Genomic DNA, 18625 nt, shown 5'->3' with positions numbered 1-18625 from the left:
ATCCTGGGTTGAAAGTTTTTTTGCTTTAGGAGATTAAAAGTTGATGACCAGCCTCTTCTTGCTTGAAAAGTTTCAGCAGAGAGATCTGCAGTTATTCTAATATTCTTACCTTTGTACGTTATAGTTTTCTTTCGCCGGGCTGCTTTGAGAATCTTCTCTTTCATGTTAACTTTAGTGAAGCTAATTATGATATGTCTGGGAGATGGCTTATTGGGGTTGAATCGTGCTGGGGTTCTGAAGCTGTCTGCTATCTGAATTTCAGATTCTCTAGGCATGTCTGGAAAATTTTCTTTCATAATTTCATGTAGAAGGGCCTCTGTGTCCTTGGCAGCTACTTCATCAGTCTCCGAAATTCCTATAACCCTTATGTTGTTTTTTTTCGAATTATCTGAGAGCTCTCTGAGTGAGTGATCCGTTTTTGCTCTCCATTTCTCTTCCTCTTTGAGAGATTGGGAGCGTTCGAAGACTTTATCTTCAATGTCAGAAATCCTTTCTTCTGCTTGCTCCATTCTGTTACTGAGGGATTCTACTGTATTTTTCATATCTTTGAGGGCTGTAAGTTCTTGTTTCAGTGTGTCTAAGTCTTTGGTGGTTTTGTCTTTAAATTCGTTAAATTCTTGAGACAATTTTTGAATTTCTCCTCGAATTCCTAATTCCATTTTATTAATCTTGTCTGCAAACCAAATTCTGAATTCGACTTCTGACATCTCAGCCAGTTGTTTATGAATGGGATCTTCAATCACATCTGCCGTATCTTTTCTTGGGGGGGTTGATCTATTCTGGTTATTCATGTTACCAGAGTTTTTCCGCTGATTCCGCCCCATGGTTTACTCCCTTTGGTTTTTCCCCTGGGGTTTTATCGAGGGCCCGTACAGTGTTGTGGCCTGAGAAACTGGGGCCCTGTCTGGTGTGGTGGAGCAAAGTGGTTCTGTCTTGTTTTCAGCTGGTTTCTGTTCGATCCTATTGCAACTTCTACTCTGGCTTGAAGTCTCAGCTGTGTGGAAAAATCAGCAATTAAGTCACCCCGCCTGCCCACCTCTGGCCCCAGTTGGAAAAGGAGAATCAAACCTTCCTACAATCGCACACCCAGGGCACTGCCTGAAGAGTCCTCAGTCTAGTAGCCCAGTTCAAAAGGTCCGAATCAACTGTCTCAATCGGCACTTGTCTCAGGTGGAAGGGTTCAAGAGGTCTCTGGGAACTGGATCACAGGGGCCTGGTGACTCCTCTGACACAGCTCACCCCAGTGCAGCGTGGAGTCAGGAGGAGCCACCCAGCAAACAGAGCAGTCTGGGAAGGTTGACGTCTCCTTCCCCACTTTGCCCCTCCGTCGGACCCAGTCACTGGTATCTCTGCAGATGGCTAACCCAGTTGCCTGCAGTGAACAGACACTCCAGGGGTTTGCACCTGCCTGAATCGCGAGGAAGTCTGCCAGGCCCCCGCAGACTGCCGCTATCTAGCAGGAGGAGATGGGGCCTGACATCTTTGAGTGTTTGATGCAGGTGATGGGAAGGAGGTGTTCACTCAGGCTTAGCCCCGTCCCTGATGCATGCTGCTAACAGAACAGAACAGAACAGACAACTTTGTGAGGTTCTGTCTCTGTTCTTGTCGTCGCCTACAGGAGACGGGCTGTTTTGAGTTCAAACGTCTTTGCTGCTGGAGAATTGCGTCTGAACACCTCTCTGGGTCGGCCCCGCCCTGGAGGCTTCTGGGTTTGTGAGCCCTGTCACCGGTGGCCTCCTCTGGTTGCCCAGGGAGACAGGGGGTGTGGCCTCAGAATATCCAGAAGTGAGCGTTCTGCCGTTAAAGAAAAAACGGCTGTTGATCTACCTCCAGGGAACTGCTGCTCTGGTGTGGGCACTCAGGCGACCCTTTTCTCCTCTGTCCCACGCCCCAGAGTCAGCACTGAGCGGCCGCAGTTTGTGCTGGGTCCACACCCCTTAAGAGATCCCCCAAGAATCAGAACTCTTGGGGGATGGGCCCCCAGACCCCGATTGGGAGTGGGGCGGGGGGAAGCTAGAGTTTCATTCAGTTTCACGCAATACTACGGTCCGGGGAGGGCTCCTGCACTGCACCGCAGGGAAGTGCCGCCAAGGCTTGATTTCCCCTCAGCAGAGTGCCCTCTCCTCGCTCACGTGTCCCAGAGTCAGCGCTGACCTGACGCAGCTCAGGCACTGTGCACTCCCCTCGAGAAATCACCCAAGGAGCCGAACTCCTGGGGGATAGGCCCTCAGACCCCGAGTGAGAGTAGGGGTTCTCAGCTCTCAGCGGGGAGGCCAGAGTCTGATTCAGTCTTGGGCCCCGTATGCCCGGGGAGGGTTGCTGCACTGCACCGCAGGGAAGTGCCGCGAGGCGTGACTCAGCCCGGTGCCCTCTCCTCACTTGCGCGCCTCAGAGTCAATGCTGACCAGTCGCAACTCGGGGACTGTCCACTCCCCTTGAGAAATCACCCAAGGATCCGAACTCCTGGGGGATAGGCCCTCAGACCCCGAGTGAGAGTAGGGGCTCTCAGCTCTCAGCGGGGAGGCCAGAGTCTGATTCAGTCTTGGGCCCCGTATGCCCGGGGAGGGTTGGTGCACTGCACTGCAGGGAAGTGCCGCGAGGCGTGACTCCCCCTCAGCCCGGTGCCCTCTCCTCACTCGGCGCGCCTCAGAGTCAATGCTGACCAGTCGCACTCAAGGGGACTGTCCACTCCCCTTGAGAAATCACCCAAGGATCCGAAGTCCTGGGGGACAGGCCTCCAGACCTCAGTGGGCGGGAGGGGAGCGCCGGGGATTCAGGGTTGCCGGCAGAGGATTCCCAAAGTTTTATTCAGCCCTATGTCCGGCAGGAGAACGCCACGGCACCCCAGTAGGGGAGGTAGGTCCAGTTTTTAGAAGGTCTCTCCCGTGGAGAGACCGTGGAAATTAAAGGGCTCTAATTTCTGCCCGCTTGTTCAATTATGGGGCTCTAGAGCCGGTCTCATGGGGGAGGGGGACTCCCGTCCGCTTGGTGGTGGATTTTGTACCTTTTGTTTTGCGTCCTTGTGATCACAACTTGCCTCAGCGTTGTTGATGTGCGTTCTTCAGCCTTCTCTCTTGGTGAGGCTCAAGTCCACCAGGATACTTACTAAATTCCTGTCCCTTAACTCTCCTTCTGGACGGGAGCCTTTGTTGAAAGCTGGCTTCAGTCCGCCATCTTGTCTCCCCCTCCTGTCACCGCTTTTTAAAAATGTTTCTTAATGAACAAAACGTTCACCTATAAAGCTTCCATATATTCATGGATCTATTTCCCCACTCTCTATTTTATTCCTCTGGTCATGATCCAAATTACTTTGACTTTATAAGAAGTAGTGGTTATAACAGAGTAGGTACTTCCCTCATCTTAATCTTCTAATGTAAAATTATTTTCATCAGCACCGATGATTATCTTTTTAAGTCCCATTTTTGAATGAGCAACCAAGACTCACCAAAATAAAATAAAACACTCAAATAGGAGAAAAATTCATTTCAATTCAAGTTGGGAGGAAGGGTAATGAGGGCGGGGGAGGGGGTTGGGGTATTCTCATTGAGTGGGCATGGAGGGTGGGGGGGGAGTTGTCACACCATTTGTGTGTGGGACATAACCACAAGGTGAACTCTACCTAACTAAATCAATTATTTTGACCTATTTGCTTGTACCCCCCACATTAACCTGAAATAAATTTACTTAAAAAAAAAAAAAAAAAAAAGGTGGGGGAGTGGTGCCCAGCCCCAGCCAAAAACTGCAAAAAAAAAGAAGAAAGGATAAACAAATAAAAAAAAAAAAACAACAACAACAAAGCTTGAAAACACAACTTCAATATGAAAGCAAGAGATGAAGATAAACAGAAAAGATAACATTTAGCATCCACAAGTGCTGTATAATAAGCTCAAAGCAATATTACTTAAGACCAATCCTTACATATTTGCAAAATACCCCTAAATTTTAGTAGAGTTCATGAATCAGCCTTAATATGACCCATTTATTTATTTAAGATGTTTTACTGGGAAATCAAAATTGGAAACTCTTGTGCTTAAGTTTGTTTGTGTTCCCAGGTGAGTTCAATGTATATAATAATATGTTTTTTAAAATGTGAGCTCCTTAGAACAAAGGTAATGTTTTCCTGTATTCATAATCTTCTATTAGTCTTTAGTGAGAATGATGTCTGGAAATCCCATATCACTTCTGTGAGTTAGGAGCTAGTTCCTTGCAATGGATGCTCGTCCAGATGAATAAATAGCGCAGTGGAGGTCTACGAAGTTGGTTTTGGTGTTCTTGTTGTTATTTTGCCCGGCATCATTGTGACTTGGCTCTTTTATAAGGTGGAACATAAATTTTTGTCTTCTTTTGCTTGTGTGAATTTTCTTCTTAATCTTTTCTGGTCATTCTTTCATAATGAATATATATATATATAATTTTTATGGAGTAAGAATTTTTTTAAAAGAAAGGGTATTAACTAGGATTTTTCTGATAATTATCTAGATTTTCTTTCAAAAGTTCATGTAAGGTAAACTTGAATTACTTTTAAAGTCATTGTAAGAAAAAGTCTATTTCTGTTATAAAGGTCATTCACATCAGTTACTTTTTACTTTTTTGACCCTCAGTCACCTAGAGAGATGACAGTTTTATTTTTTTCTCTTCAAATTTTTTGGTTTCTCTTCAAATTTTTAGTAGATTTTTTTTTATTATGAGGATTATTTGTATATTTATTTAGGATTTTAATCTTTTGTTACAAATATTTTCTCCACTTTTTGTTTATCTTTTACCTTTGCTTATGACATTTCTTGACACTCACATTTAAAATTGTTATGACAATTTAATGTCATATATTAACAGGCTTCTGCATCTCAAGGTTATTAAAAATGCTTTATTTTAGTACATCTGTGCTTTCATTGCTTATGTTTTATTTTTAAAATATATTATGAAATATGATAGATATATAAAGATTGAGAAAATGAGCATCTGTGAGTCAACAATGCAAATTAAGGAAAAAACTACAACCTGTCCTCTTGAACTCCCTGAGTATTTTTCTCCAGTTACATTTCCCGCCTTTTGCCCCTGAGGTAACCACTGCCCTGAATTCGGTTTTGTTTCCTTGCATATTTTTAACTTTTAAAATATATGGATGTGTGGCCAAAGTATGTTTCCTTTCTTATCTGTCTGGTATTGGAATCAGATCATGATTGGACAGTTCTCCCCATTTTCGATATAACATAGTTATTAAATTCTCAGTTCTTGCAGAAACGCGGTTCTGTTTCTGGACCTTCTGGTTTGTTCTGCTTAGTTGTCTCTGCTTTCTGGCCCCCATGGTGTGCTCTTTTATTTAAAGTATCGCGGGTGGCGCCTGTGGCTCAGTCGGGAAGGCGCCGGCCCCATATACCGAGGGTGGCGGGTTCAAACCCGGCCCCGGCTGAACTGCAACCAAAAAATAGCCGGGCATTGTGGCGGGCGCCTGTAGTCCCAGCTACTCGGGAGGCTGAGGCAAGAGAATCGCTTAAGCCCAGGAGTTGGAGGTTGCTGTGAGCTGTGTGATGCCACGGCACTCTACCGAGGGCCATAAAGTGAGACTCTGTCTCTACAAAAAAAAAAAAAATTGCTAAAGTATCCCTTAACATTCAAAAACAAACTGGCAGGGCAATTTCCTTTATGTTATTCTTTGCATTCACAGTTTCCCTGGCTGGTCTTATTTACACACACACACAATCAATCTCTCTCTCTCTCTCTTTCTCTTTTTATCTCTTTCTCTCTCTTTCCAGTGACCTGTAATAGAAAATAAGACAGTTCTTTGAAATTTCTTCTCCATATCCGGCTCTAATGTAAGGTATCATATCATTCTCCTCCCTTTAAAAAAGAATCATTGCTAACAATTGCAATCAGTGTAACCTGGCTTATTGTACCCTCGATGAATCCCCAACAATAAAAAAAAAAAAAAAATCATTGCTGCTTCTGTTAGGATACACTATAGTGTAAGTGAGCTGTTATTCGCCTGCTTTTGCAACCTAAATGCTGTCTAAGAGGATGGGGTAGATAAATGTAGGTAGAACACCCACGTCTCAGGCCTTCTGCAACTCTCATTTGAAAAACACCTGCAGGCTTGGCTCAGACAACACATGCATGTTTATATCACCCTTCCCTTTGCTTCCTCCTCCCCCAGTCCAGTTCCCACATTACACATCTAGCTGACCTTAGGGTTACTTTGAAAAAAATACTTATGTCATCATACATTTAAATAATCTGTGCCTTTGGAGATGGAGATATTAACAACTAGAGAAAAAGTGGAGTAGTTCAGAGCAGTTCTGCTTAATGTGGGGTCTGCAGATGGCAGTGTTGCCATCACTTGGTAGTTAGAAAGGCAGATTCTCAGGCTCCACCCCACTCCTATTGAATCAGAGGCTGCATTTGCACAAGAAGTTTGAGAAGTTTTGCTTTCAAAATTAGAATTCTAGTCAAGGCTGACCTACCTCAGAAGTGCCCACCTCCCCACTTTCCCTAATCTTCTTCAAAGTAAGAAATCTAGGTGGGTGGGTGTTGACAACATTGTATATGCACCATAAAATTTGAGGCTCTTGGGGGCGGGACACAATTATAAGAGACTTTAACAAATGCAATCAGTGTAACCTAATTCTTTGTACCTTCAATGAATCCCAAACAATAATTAAAAAAGCTCTCTTTTCTACTCTTAACAAAAATTGAAGCTCAACCAATGAAAGATTCATTTTAATTAATTTCATTAATATAAACGTTTGTCTTTAAAGAAACAACTGGGAGAATGAAAAGAGAATGAAAGTCTTACTAGTTATTTGTATGTTGATGGTCATTGGACATTTTTATTTGCTATTCTATAAGGAATTATTTAGCCAGAGAAGAGAATGTAATTTTATATCTTGGACACTTAGGCTAGGTCTGGATTGGAGGGGGCTGTGAGGGAAGGTCTGGGGAAGTATGACATTTGTTTAGTAAAAAGAGGAATTAGGAAGTGGGATAAAGGTAGCATTGGGGGTTTTGCTAAGAAATGGGGGGAAAAAATCTTCCCTTTTCATGCTTTTATGTCGCAATGATTTGTATGGTCAAGACCCAGTATTATTATTTAAGTTAACTTTAAAAACTTAATCTGAAAAATTAATTACCATTTCTAATATTGTTTCTATTCAATAATTTTCGATTACATACCCTTATGGGCGTATAGCAGGCTGGGGTTATACAAACACATAAAGCCATTTACTATGTACAGGGGTCCTTAAGGCATAGGAAGAGAGTCAGACCTGAAAGCCAAGTTAGAGTGAAGCATGTAAGTGTAATCATAAACCTGAGCATCTGTGTCTGCCTGCCCCATAGTATTGCAGCGAAGATTAAATGGGATCTGCAAAAAGGCCCAGAGGAGGCTCTTAATAAATAGCAGCTCTTCCTCCTCCCCTACATCCTATCCTAGGCAGCTTGATTCCAGATTCTGTAGAGCCTAATAATAATACCGGGGGGAGGGCGGAGTAGGGCTAGAAATACTCATAAGGTACAGAGGTAAAGAGGAAGTGATTTTTCTATGGGAAGAGGTATTTGGAGTTCTAAGTGAATGGCTTAAAGAAGGCCTACGGATAGTTTTTCTAAATGTTGAAGTTGAGAATTCCCCTTTATTTAAATTATTATAATTTACAATTTACTGGAAAAAAAAAAGGCTAGGCTACAATTTATCCTAAAGTAAAGGGTGTCCATAAAGTTTGTGTGCAATTTGAAATTCCTCACTGCTTTAAATGAAACTTTATGGCCACCCTGTATTTCTTTGGAAATCCCTAACCAAGAGATTTTATGAGGCAGAGGTGGGACTTGTGTCCTAGCAGGAGGCTGAGGGTTACATGCCAAGAGGCATGGTGCCAGTGTGAGTTCTAGTCCAGCAAGTTTGAAAACTGAAGGGTTGGAGTTATCAGAGATCAGAAAGAAAATGAAGATCAGGAAAACAAGGAGTTGAGCAAAATTTGAGAGAATATTCTTATATCACTCTCGGGCTAGCTTTCCCTTCTGGGCCCAAAGCCCGTTTCACCTTATCCTTTTACTTGTTTTTCTGTCCATTCACTAACTCTACTGGTGACGACTCGTCTTTCCAGCTGACCAGAGTTATAACCCAAGTCTCTAAAGCAGGTGTCCTCAAACTTTTTAAACAGGGGGCCAATTCGCTGTCCCTCAGACTGTTGGAGGGCCGGACTATAGTTTTTTTAAAAAAAAAAAAACTATGAACAAATTCTTATGCACACTGCACATATCTTGTTTTGAAGTAAAAAACAAAACGGGAACAAATACAATTCACACCGCCTCATGTGGCCTGCGGGCCACAGTTTGAGGACCCCTGCTCTAAAGATTGAGAAGTCAGCTTCAGCACACCACTTACAGGGGTCTCTCACTTTTCAATGCTTTATCCATCTTTGGAATCAAATATTAGTAATAGATTTGGGTAGTACTGTTTCCCTCTCTATCAACCTCATGGATGGAGAAGGGAGGGTTGTTTGTTCTTGAACCTTGGATTCTTCTGGTATATATGTGTGATGAAGAGAATTCTTATCTAGTTTCTAAAAAATATTCTTACAAGCTACTATGTAAGAGAGACAAGTCAGAGTTATGGGATTGGATCTCAACAAAGATTTATTGATGAATATTTGGACAGTCTGTGAAAATAATTTCTTTGGAGGACTGTGCATAGCAGATGTTCAATAAGTTTTGGCCAGATCACTGATGTAAGAAAAGAGCTAAAGAAAAAAGAATGCTTTTATTTTATTTCCAGAGGAATTGTACAAGGCTGAAGTAATAAAAAACAAGAAACTGTGAAGCTTCATTTTCATTTAATATCCTTTTAGATCAATAGTCAACCAGGATGGCCAAGGATTTGCTTGGCACAGTTAGGAAACATGAGTTTGTTTGAACTTAATAGAAGCACAGAGGAAATTTACTAATCTTAATTATAGACAAAGTGAGAGAGAAGGCAGATTTGCTAAAGTAAGATCAGACTTACAAGCAATAGAAGAAATGGTGAATTTACCTCAAGAGCACACTAAAAATCATGATGTAGGCTGGGCCCAAATTGTCCTCGGCACATGGTTATTTTTAAATCCATTCTTCTTATTTTGGAGAACTAAGAACACTGAATCTAGCATTATTTTAATTATTTGGATTTGAATTCCCAATTAAAGCTAACTACTGCTTCACAGATTAATCTAGATAAGAAAGTTAAAGCAATGTCTGTTGCCTTTAATAAAGACTGCTGAATTTGGAAGAAGACTAGATTAGCCAAAATCTTATTTTATAACTTGAGGTTCTAAAAAGCAATAGCAAATCAGCCCCTTAGCATGTCCCAAAATATTCCAGTCCATCTGCTTTAACAATTACTGCCAAATACTTTAATGTGTTAGAAATAAAATACATTTACTCTTAAAGCTGTGCCCTGGGTTGTTCATTCTCTATGGAAGCACGAGTGGGACCCTACCCCTCCAGGAGGGCTGTTAGGATAAAAGGTAAGTCAAGGCATTAACATCTCCTTCTTTAAGTAATTGTTTCACAAGACTGTCTTCTCATCTTATTTGGAGAATATCATTCTCTTTCCTAAACATAACATAAAAAATTATCAAGATACTAACCTTTTAACTCCCCTGAATTCTTACGAGTTTGAGCATGGCCCATGGAATGATTATAGGTTAAGTTTTTGCCTCTTGTTTATACTATCCCAAGAATTACACGTAGGTTTTCCTTTGATATTTTTTCCCCTTTCTTGATCGTTTGTTAGTTGTGTAGTGGAAAGAGCTTCATTTCTGAGCTTAGGCACCCAAACCCTGCCATTTGATATCTTGAAAGAAAACAGTGTCTGCTTTAGTTTTGGTGGAATCTTTATGGTTAGTAAAACAGAACAAAACAAAAATACTGACGATATTTAGGTTATAGTTCTAACTCCCAGCATGCCTACTGGGCCCTGGTTCTACATGAATTTTTTTCCCTCCTATATGACATATTTAATTTTTCAGATGGGAATTCTGGGGTATGTTTAAAGGCCCAAAATGGGAATTGAAATGAAGCAGTAGCAGCTGGTGAGAGAGTAGCAGCATATGCTTTCTTAGGTGTCATTTTCCTAATGTTTCATGTTGAAAGATCCAAAATGAAATTGAAAGCAATAGAGATGATAATGGCCCCCAAAGTGGGTGGCAATTGTAATGTATTCATCTTTAGTGGAATTGGTTAAAGCACTTTCAGGAAAAAAAAAAAAAAAAAGGAAAAGCTTAAAGATGGAAAGGTGATTTTAAAAGTAAAATTAAAGCACCTGACTCTTCATAGGTGAAGAAGGGAGGATGGGATACTTACCATAGCTCAAAGTGATGAGTATTTGCATCAGTTCCTTTCTGTGAAGCTTCCGCACAGTTTGATTTGTGTTTCCTGGGTCAAAATGAAGCCCAGATAATGAATGTTGCTAGTTTGTTTCAGTTGCCCCAATGGATTTTTCAGGGGAGGAGCTCCCTGGACAGGCTGCTGGCTGGTTGTAGCAGTATCAACATGCACAAAGTCTCATGGTGAGGTGAGGCTGACTACAGCAAAGAACTATTCTGCCTAATAGAATTCAAAGAACAAAGAGATCAGGTAGTTCAGTTAATCACCCTGGAAATTGTTTCACTTTATAATATAAAATGAGGAAGGATGAAAAAATCAGCGTTCTTCCTGCAGTTCCTACTGTTACAGTTATGATGCAAAACCGGGCTACCTGAGTATTCTGAAGAAGCGTTGTCTTTGTTTTGAACTTTCATTTCTATTAAAACTCCTTTACATTTGGATTTCCTTTCTTTCTTTCTTTTTTTTTTTTTTTTACAGGGCAGGGGTGGTGTTAGCTTGCATGATGAATCTGCTTTGGATCTGTTTCAATCTACTCGCAAACATTCCAGACACTAAGACAGCACTCTTATTTTTCGAGAGAACTCATCCCTCACTCAGTAGTAACCCATGCTGCAGTTGTAATTGATAACATCCACACCTGTTACAATACTTACTGCTGCTTTTCTTTTCTTCTCATTTCATGTGAAAGAGGTGAGACATCTCTTTTCCACCCACAGGGCTATTGGTGCTGTTACTGGTGACCAGTTGAGAATATAACACTTGGTTTTTATTACACATTCTCATAACTAATTGCTACTTAATGATTACAGAACTTCCAAGATAAACTTCAACCAGGACTCAGAAGCCCTGGTGTAGTACCACTGAGGAAAAGGAAAATTTGCGGTTTCTTTTACTGCCGGTGTGAGTGAAGTTTACTTTTTTCTTGCTTTGGAGTTTCCCTGGGACAGGGGACAGGGTAGCAGAGAGCTGGATTCCTTCATCCGGCATTCACTTTTTAGCCTTTGTTATTTAGATGAAAAAGTACAGTTGTTATAACCTGATTTATATCTGGAATTATTCATAATTGTTAAGCATGAGGAAAGTTCATTTCATTTTGTTCTTTTTTATGGAGAGGGTAGGCAGTGTTGGTGGCTGGGAATTGCTTCAGAGATTTACAAGTTTATCAAGTACTAAAAAATTCAAAGCCATCTCTTTTGTAAATAAATCACCTTAAAGGAAGATCTATTAATAAAAAAGATACCTGTTTTATTTATGTTTCTGGGAAGGGGTGATTATGTTATGTTTTAAGATTCTATCCAGCTAAGACCTGATTAAAGCATAACCAGGAACTGGCCATCTGGAAAGCACAGTTAATGGATCCAGAAATATTATTGTTGTTTTGAACATATGATACGTTTTGCACTGAAGGAAAATATGATGGGTCGAGTAGAAATCTGAAGTCTATGAAAAAGTCAGGTCTCCTTAATTGTATTGTTTCTTTGGGTTGATTTATTTTACATGTCATTTCCAATTCATATTTATCTCCTTTTTCATTTTCCCTCTCCCCATTTTTTCCTAAATTTGTTTTATGATAGACTGCTTGCCAATATATTTTCAATCCTAAATACAACCATTTCATCAAGAATAACAGTCTAGGTTTGATTATTATAACTTTTTATCTTTTTAAAATATGATACAATTTATGTTACAAAGAGGAAGCTGTTGGCTGGCTGTTTCTAAAGATTTCTACACGTACAGAAAAGGTTCAGCAGGGTGTCACCTATTTGCGGAAGTTTGGGTTCTTTCCAGTTTGGGGTTAATACAAATAAAGCTGCTGGTGAACATTTGTATCTCAGTCTTTGTGTGGATATATGTTTTTGCTTCTCTTGAGTAAATAATTAGGAGCGGGATAGCCGAATGACATAGTATGCCTATGCCTAACTTTTTAAGAAACTATTCTGAAGTGTTTGTGCCATTTTAGAGACTGACCATCAGTGAATGAGAGTGTTCATATCCTTGCAGACACTTTACATTGCCTGTCTTTTACATTTTGGTCAATTTCATGGGTATGTAGTAGTATCTTATTGTGTTTTTTTTTTAAACAATTTTTCTTTTTCGTGGTTTTAGTAATAGAATTTTCTTTTGTTTTCTAGTGTTAACTCTTCTGATCTGTTTTTATCTCTGTTGCTTTTTGCCTGCCTGCTTTCCTTCCTCTCTCTCTCTTCCTTCCTTCCTTTCTTTCTATCAGATATGCTTTCTTTTTATTATTGCTCATCTTTAAATGCTTATTTATTTGTGCCGACAGTTTACTCAAGCACAGAATGGGGAGAGAATGGAGAATTGAGTTGGGCCAGCATCAGCATTCATTCAGGCATTTTTTCTCTGAATATTTTCTTATCTAATTAATTTATCCTGTGCATGAGGCATGTCTCTGCTTAGGAATCTCTTTACTGATATGATCAGGACTTATGGTACTGAAACCCCTTAAACGAGAATCCTTTAGTGTGATTTCCTTGTGTTTACTCAATTTGTCACCTCACCTGCAGGAAAGACAGTGTAGGTGCAGCTTTGGTTCTGCCTCACTCTGGGCTCCTTGGCAGGAAGGACCAGAGGGATGGGCCTGTGGACTCAGACCCTGCTCTTGCACCAGACCCTCCAGGGTCATCACTGTTATTTTGGGGGAATAACTATGTCCCTGTGTACACTTTAGTCGGTTCTTTTTTTTGTATCCCATTCAATTTGATTCCATCTTTACTTTATTTGAAATACTTCTCATGATTTGGAATGAGATTGTCTTCTTGTTGGGTTCTCCATTTTTGGAGTTCTTTTTCTTTTTGATTGGCTTTAGGAGGAAAGTGGAGTTGGAACACTTTACTCTGTTACCTTTGATCAGAATCCTCGCTTGATAATTACTGATGGCTCTTAATTATATCCCTCCCCATTTAAAAAACTGTTAGTGGTTCTGTTTTTCCTTGTATCAAGTCTGGCTCCTCTGGTTTTCCGGATTCCTTAATTCTGGCCTTGTTATACTTACACAAACCAGTTTTATACCAGTCCTAATACCCTCCTTTATACTTGGATTCTCTAATCGGTACTTTTTTTTTTCTTTAACTGTTTTCTCCTAACACGAAGGCTCATTTGAGTTTCTAAGCCTACTCTTAGATTCCTCCTAGTCTGGAATATCTCCTGTCTCTCTTCTCTAAAGCCTTAGAAGCTAAATCTTCTCAGGCTTTAAGAGTCATCTCAGTGTTACTACCTCAAAGATCCCTTTCCTGTCTGATCTGAATTGGTTCTCCTTTTTCTCTAAACTCCTCCATCATTTATATGCAAAATTCAACATTTAATTATATTACTATGTACAGTCCTGTGCTGTTCATTGTTTTAAATGCTGTCTCCCCAACTGGAGTACTGGAGAACTGCTAGACAATATGGATCAAATTGTTCCTTTCATGCTTTAAAAAGGGCTGTAGAAAAATAATCATTCATTTTTGGAAGTATCCTCCAGTACCTAGCATGGTTCTGGACATACAATAAATGCTTAATGGTTATTAGGGCAGCGTGTTTGCACTTGTTAACTTTATCATCAGATTTCATAGTTTTTTTATCTGGAGCTTTCAGAAGCTTGTATGATTTGCCTTGGTACCTGGTAATGCCAAGTCATAGATTTTTATTCCTCGGGTGGAGGTGTATGTGTGTGTGTGTGTGAGAGAGAGAGAGAGAGAGAGAGAGAGAGAGAGAGAGAGAGAGAGAGAGAGAGAGACAGTTGAAGTCAGAGACTCCCAGCATTATAAAACCTTTCCTTGACAGAGCCTGGGTTATCAGATATAGTTTATAATAGAACTGATGAAGGGGACGGGAAAGAGAAAGAGTTCTAGAGCATTAGACTGTAATAGCTTGTTAAGAATTGTGGTTTAGGGCAGTGCCTGTGGCTCAGTGAGTAGGGCGTCAGCCCCATATATCAAGGGTGGTGGGTTCAAACTCGGCCAGCCAAATTGCAACCAAATAATAGCCGGGCGTTGTGGCGGGTGCCTATAGTCCCAGCTACTCAGGAGGCTGAGGCAAAAGAATCGCCTAAGCCCAGGAGTTGGAGGTTGCTGTGAGCTGTGTGATGCCACGGCACTCTACCCAGGGCGATAAAGTGAGACTGTCTCTACAAAAAAAAAAAAAAAAAAAAAGAATTGTGGTTTACTATCCCTTTCAATTATTTGTTTGGATAAAATACATGATGCGTTTTTGGTAAACACTTTGGTGTATTTCCTAAGTACAGAATGCTTCTGTATTTGGCCTTTTTGAGTTTTGTGGTAGTGGTGGGTTTGAGTTTGGTCTGACGGACAGGAGAACAGAAGTGGGAGACGTGGTTATACTGATTTTTTAATATAAGCTAATCAGACCTTTGAACTCTGTGGAGCTAGGAGATATCTTGGAGATCATCAAATCCCACTCCTTTATGTTTTTAGGTAAGAAAATCAAAGACTAATATGGTTAAGTGACTTACATAAGATCGTAGTTAGTAGAAGTCAAGAATAGGACAATACTATGAATAGGTTGAGGTAATCAATTGATGTTATTTCTGGATTCTCTGACCCAGTTTATAGAAAGTATTCTGTGGGTAGACATTTGAGAAACTCACACATTTTTAAAACATATAATATTTTAAGAAGGAAGTCTTTCAATAGATCTTTCATATGCTAATATATTGAATGGCTCTGTATGATGATTTTGCATGCAATATAGTTGAGAGGTGAAAAAACCATGTGTGTGTGGGGGATGTCTATTACTTAGAAGCCGTGAGAATTTGAAAAAAGTCATATGGCACCAAGCGACTCAGTTGGTGTTATAATTCAAAAATGAATGAGTTATACTAGATTCTCTCTGAGGGCCCTTTTAGTTAAAAAATTCGTTGTGGAAGTCAAGCAATAATAAACTGTTGATACTTTATGTGATCAAAGCTTTATGACATCAGGGCAGAGATTGATGTAGCTAGTGTTTCTCCAGAACACATCAGCAGCTCAACGTTTTGAATTTCTTATCTGGATTTCATACCATCTATTCTTTAGGGACCCTCAGTGATTTCCCAGATACTTCCTGTGTCTTGGGCTTAATTTGGATAGCCTTTCTTTGTTTGAAGCTTGGTGCAGGAATATGAATACCAGGAATAGATATGTATGAACCGATACACTTGCTATGTGATGATCTTTTGGTTCTTCCAAATGAATAGTCCACAGAGGTGTTAGATGTGTTGTTGGATTAAAGAACAATAACAGTAATAAAAATGGGTGGCTTAGAATGGAGAAGCATGAATCCTATGTACTCAATTGTAATATGAGGACAATTAATGACAACTAAGGACACGGTGGGGTGGAGGAAGTGGAGAGCACGGAGAGAAAGAAGGAGGGAGGGGTGGGGAAAGGAAGAGCAGAAAGAGGGAAGGAGGGGGGGTGGGGCTTTGGTGTGTGCCACACCTTTTGGGGGTAAGATACGATTATAAGAGGGACTTTACCTAATAAATGCAATCAGTGTAACCTGGTTTCTTGTACCCTCAATGAATCCCCAACAATAAAAAAACTGGGTTGCTTAAAACTGCAGCATCTTTTTCTGAAAGGCACTCTTACTGTAACTGCTCTGTGGGCTAGTTGTGTTGAATTGATATGTTTTGCCTGATAAATTTCCCTTATTTGACATTCTGGAAATCCTGTGAAAAAGTAAATCAGAGTTTCTTGCCCAAGCTCACTCTTATTCAGAGGAGAGAGTCTCATGAGGGTAGTAAACAGGAAGACCATCTGGTCATGCTTAATTATCCTTGTACCTTGTCCCTTATCATCACAGGCTAGTATATGGTTACTCTTATTTGCTGATAGCAGTGATCTCTGAGTAGTCAGTCTTTCACCAGCCCAAGCTGGACCTACATCTGTGGTGCCTGAAGCCCCGAAGCCTCCCCCATCTTTCTACAGAGGACAGACAGTCAGTCGTGACTCCCAAGGAGCCATTTATAATCTGTAGATAGAAAAGGGCTTTTGAAAGAATGTGTATCTATTCCTGGTATCCATATTCCTGCACCAAGGGCAACATGAAGCCAATGAGATGTAATATATTCCTTGTGGGATAATGTAGAAATTGGTGACAGAAAATAATGTATATAAATCTCATAGCATAGAGCCTGAAACATTTTAAATGATTGGTAAATATGTTCTATTCTGCTTTACAATTTTACTTCTAATTTACAACCTTTAGGCAATCATGTATTTTGTTAAGGTTTTGGAAAATCTTCCACAATATGTATAGAGTTTTGGTACAGTATTGATTCTGATGTTTAAAAAAGCTTAAATGTTCTGTGACTTTAATATCTCTCATTTTGGGGATTAGCAGTTAGGGGCACGATTTGTACTGAAGAATTTTATGTCTAGAAAGAATTCGTGTTCCTTCTTAGGGTGTGGGAGTATAGGGGTGTGAATTTTGGGAAATGGAACCTTTCTTTTAAAATGTATATGCTGTTTTTAGTATGAAAATACAAGGAGTCAAAAATACTAGATGAAGATGTTACCTTTTAAACTTAAAAGGCTCTATTTTTCAGATACAGAGTCTCTCAGGCTGAAATGCAATGGTGCGATCATAGTTTACTGTAACCTGGAACTCCTGGGCTTGGGAGGATCCTGCTGCCTCAGCTTCCTGAGTAACTGGGATTACAGGTGTTCACTCCAGTTAATTTTTGAACTTTTTTTTATAGGAAGAAGGTCTTGCTCTTTTGCCCAAGCTGGTCTTGAGCTCCTTAGCCTCAAGTGATTCTTGCCCCTCAGCTGCCCAAAGTGCAGGGATTCCAGGCATAAGCCACTGTGTCTGGCCCAGAGTCAATACTTCTGACTGCAAATGATATTCTAAATTTTCTTCTGTTATTTATATTATCTCTTTAATTAACAAAAAATTGATTTTGGATCATTGGACAAACTACATTATTATCTTTTGATTTTCTTTTGCCTTGGAAATTAATTTGAGTAATATATTATTTTATCTTTCATTTCCCAGTGTTAAAAATTACTGTGATCTTCTTTTACAAAAAGTATGCTTACTTCAGTTAACAAGCATTATTTTAATTTAAGATATTGAGGATTCTTTTTCAAAAGAGAAGGACACAATTTAGAAACAACACAGAATTTGCTTTAAAGGATACTTTATAAGAAAAAGGTATAGAAAAGAGTTTCTAAAATATTGTTTCAGGTTCATTGAGGGTACAAAGAATGAGGTCACACTGTTTGCGTTTGTTAGGTAAAGTCCCTCTTATAATTGTGTTCGGTCTCTAAGAGGTGTGCCATACACTGTAACCTTCCATCCCCCTCCCGCCCGCCTCCCCTTTCCCTGCTCCCTCATTCCCCTTCCCCCCACCTTGACTTGATTTGAGTTTTTCTCTTATGTGGGTATACTGGCTCATCTGCTGACTTCATACTAGAATTGAGTACATTGGATTCTTGCTTCCTCTATTCTTATGATACTTGGTTAAGAAGAATGTGTTCCAACTCTATCCAGGTTAATACCAAAGATGTAAAGTCTCCCATCTTTCTAGGTGGCCGAATAGTATACCATGGTATACATAAGCCACAGCTTTTAAATCCATTCCTAGGTTGGTTATTTTAAAAATACTTTTTTTATAAAGTCATAAATGAATGAGATGAAAGTATTTATGACCACGGCTATTATACACCTTTGTTTTTAGAAGTTTGAATCAATGCAGTTATCTCAGAAAAATAAAGTAGGAAAATACAGAAATTGTTATTATTTTAGATGATATGACTGACTACTTAAAAAAATAGACCTAGGAATGAAAACAGTTAATAAAAATTAAATAAAATTGTCTATGTTCAATCCCAGTAATTATCAGTGGAGTACAGATTAAACCAAAACATGGAATTTCTTTTTACCTTTCAGGTGGACACCTCCTAAGATAATAAGAGCCTATATTTACTGAGTGCTTATTGTGTCAAGTATTGTATTAACTCATTTAATTCTAATAATAACTTTCAGGTCAGTGTAAAGATACAATACCTGTTTTACGGAAACTTGCAGGAAAGCTGAGTAACCTCCTTGAGGTCATAGTAACCTCCTTGAGGTAGTCCATAGCTGATCTGGAATTTGAACCCAGACATAGAATTCTAGTTCTAAAACCTGTTCTTTCATCCACTAAACTGCCTCCAAAGAGGGGTAGCATTTAGTATTGGTGAAGGTATCAGAAATAAAATAGCCACCTTCTTTGCACTTCTGATATGGGGAATGTTTATCATGCCTCCTCTTCAAAAAAGGCATT

At 39.8% G+C, this 18625-nt stretch overlaps 1 protein-coding gene across 1 annotated transcript in view; it reads left to right on the top strand.

Annotated features, from left to right (window-relative positions):
• Nucleotides 1–18625, top strand: part of HECW2 (HECT, C2 and WW domain containing E3 ubiquitin protein ligase 2) — a 404230-nt gene that overhangs the window by 114965 nt on the left and 270640 nt on the right. The window lies entirely within an intron of this gene.

The sequence above is a fragment of the Nycticebus coucang genome, chromosome 7, assembly GCF_027406575.1.
Source record: "Nycticebus coucang isolate mNycCou1 chromosome 7, mNycCou1.pri, whole genome shotgun sequence".
Lineage (NCBI taxonomy): Eukaryota > Metazoa > Chordata > Mammalia > Primates > Lorisidae > Nycticebus > Nycticebus coucang.
This window is presented reverse-complemented; position numbering and strand designations above follow the sequence as displayed.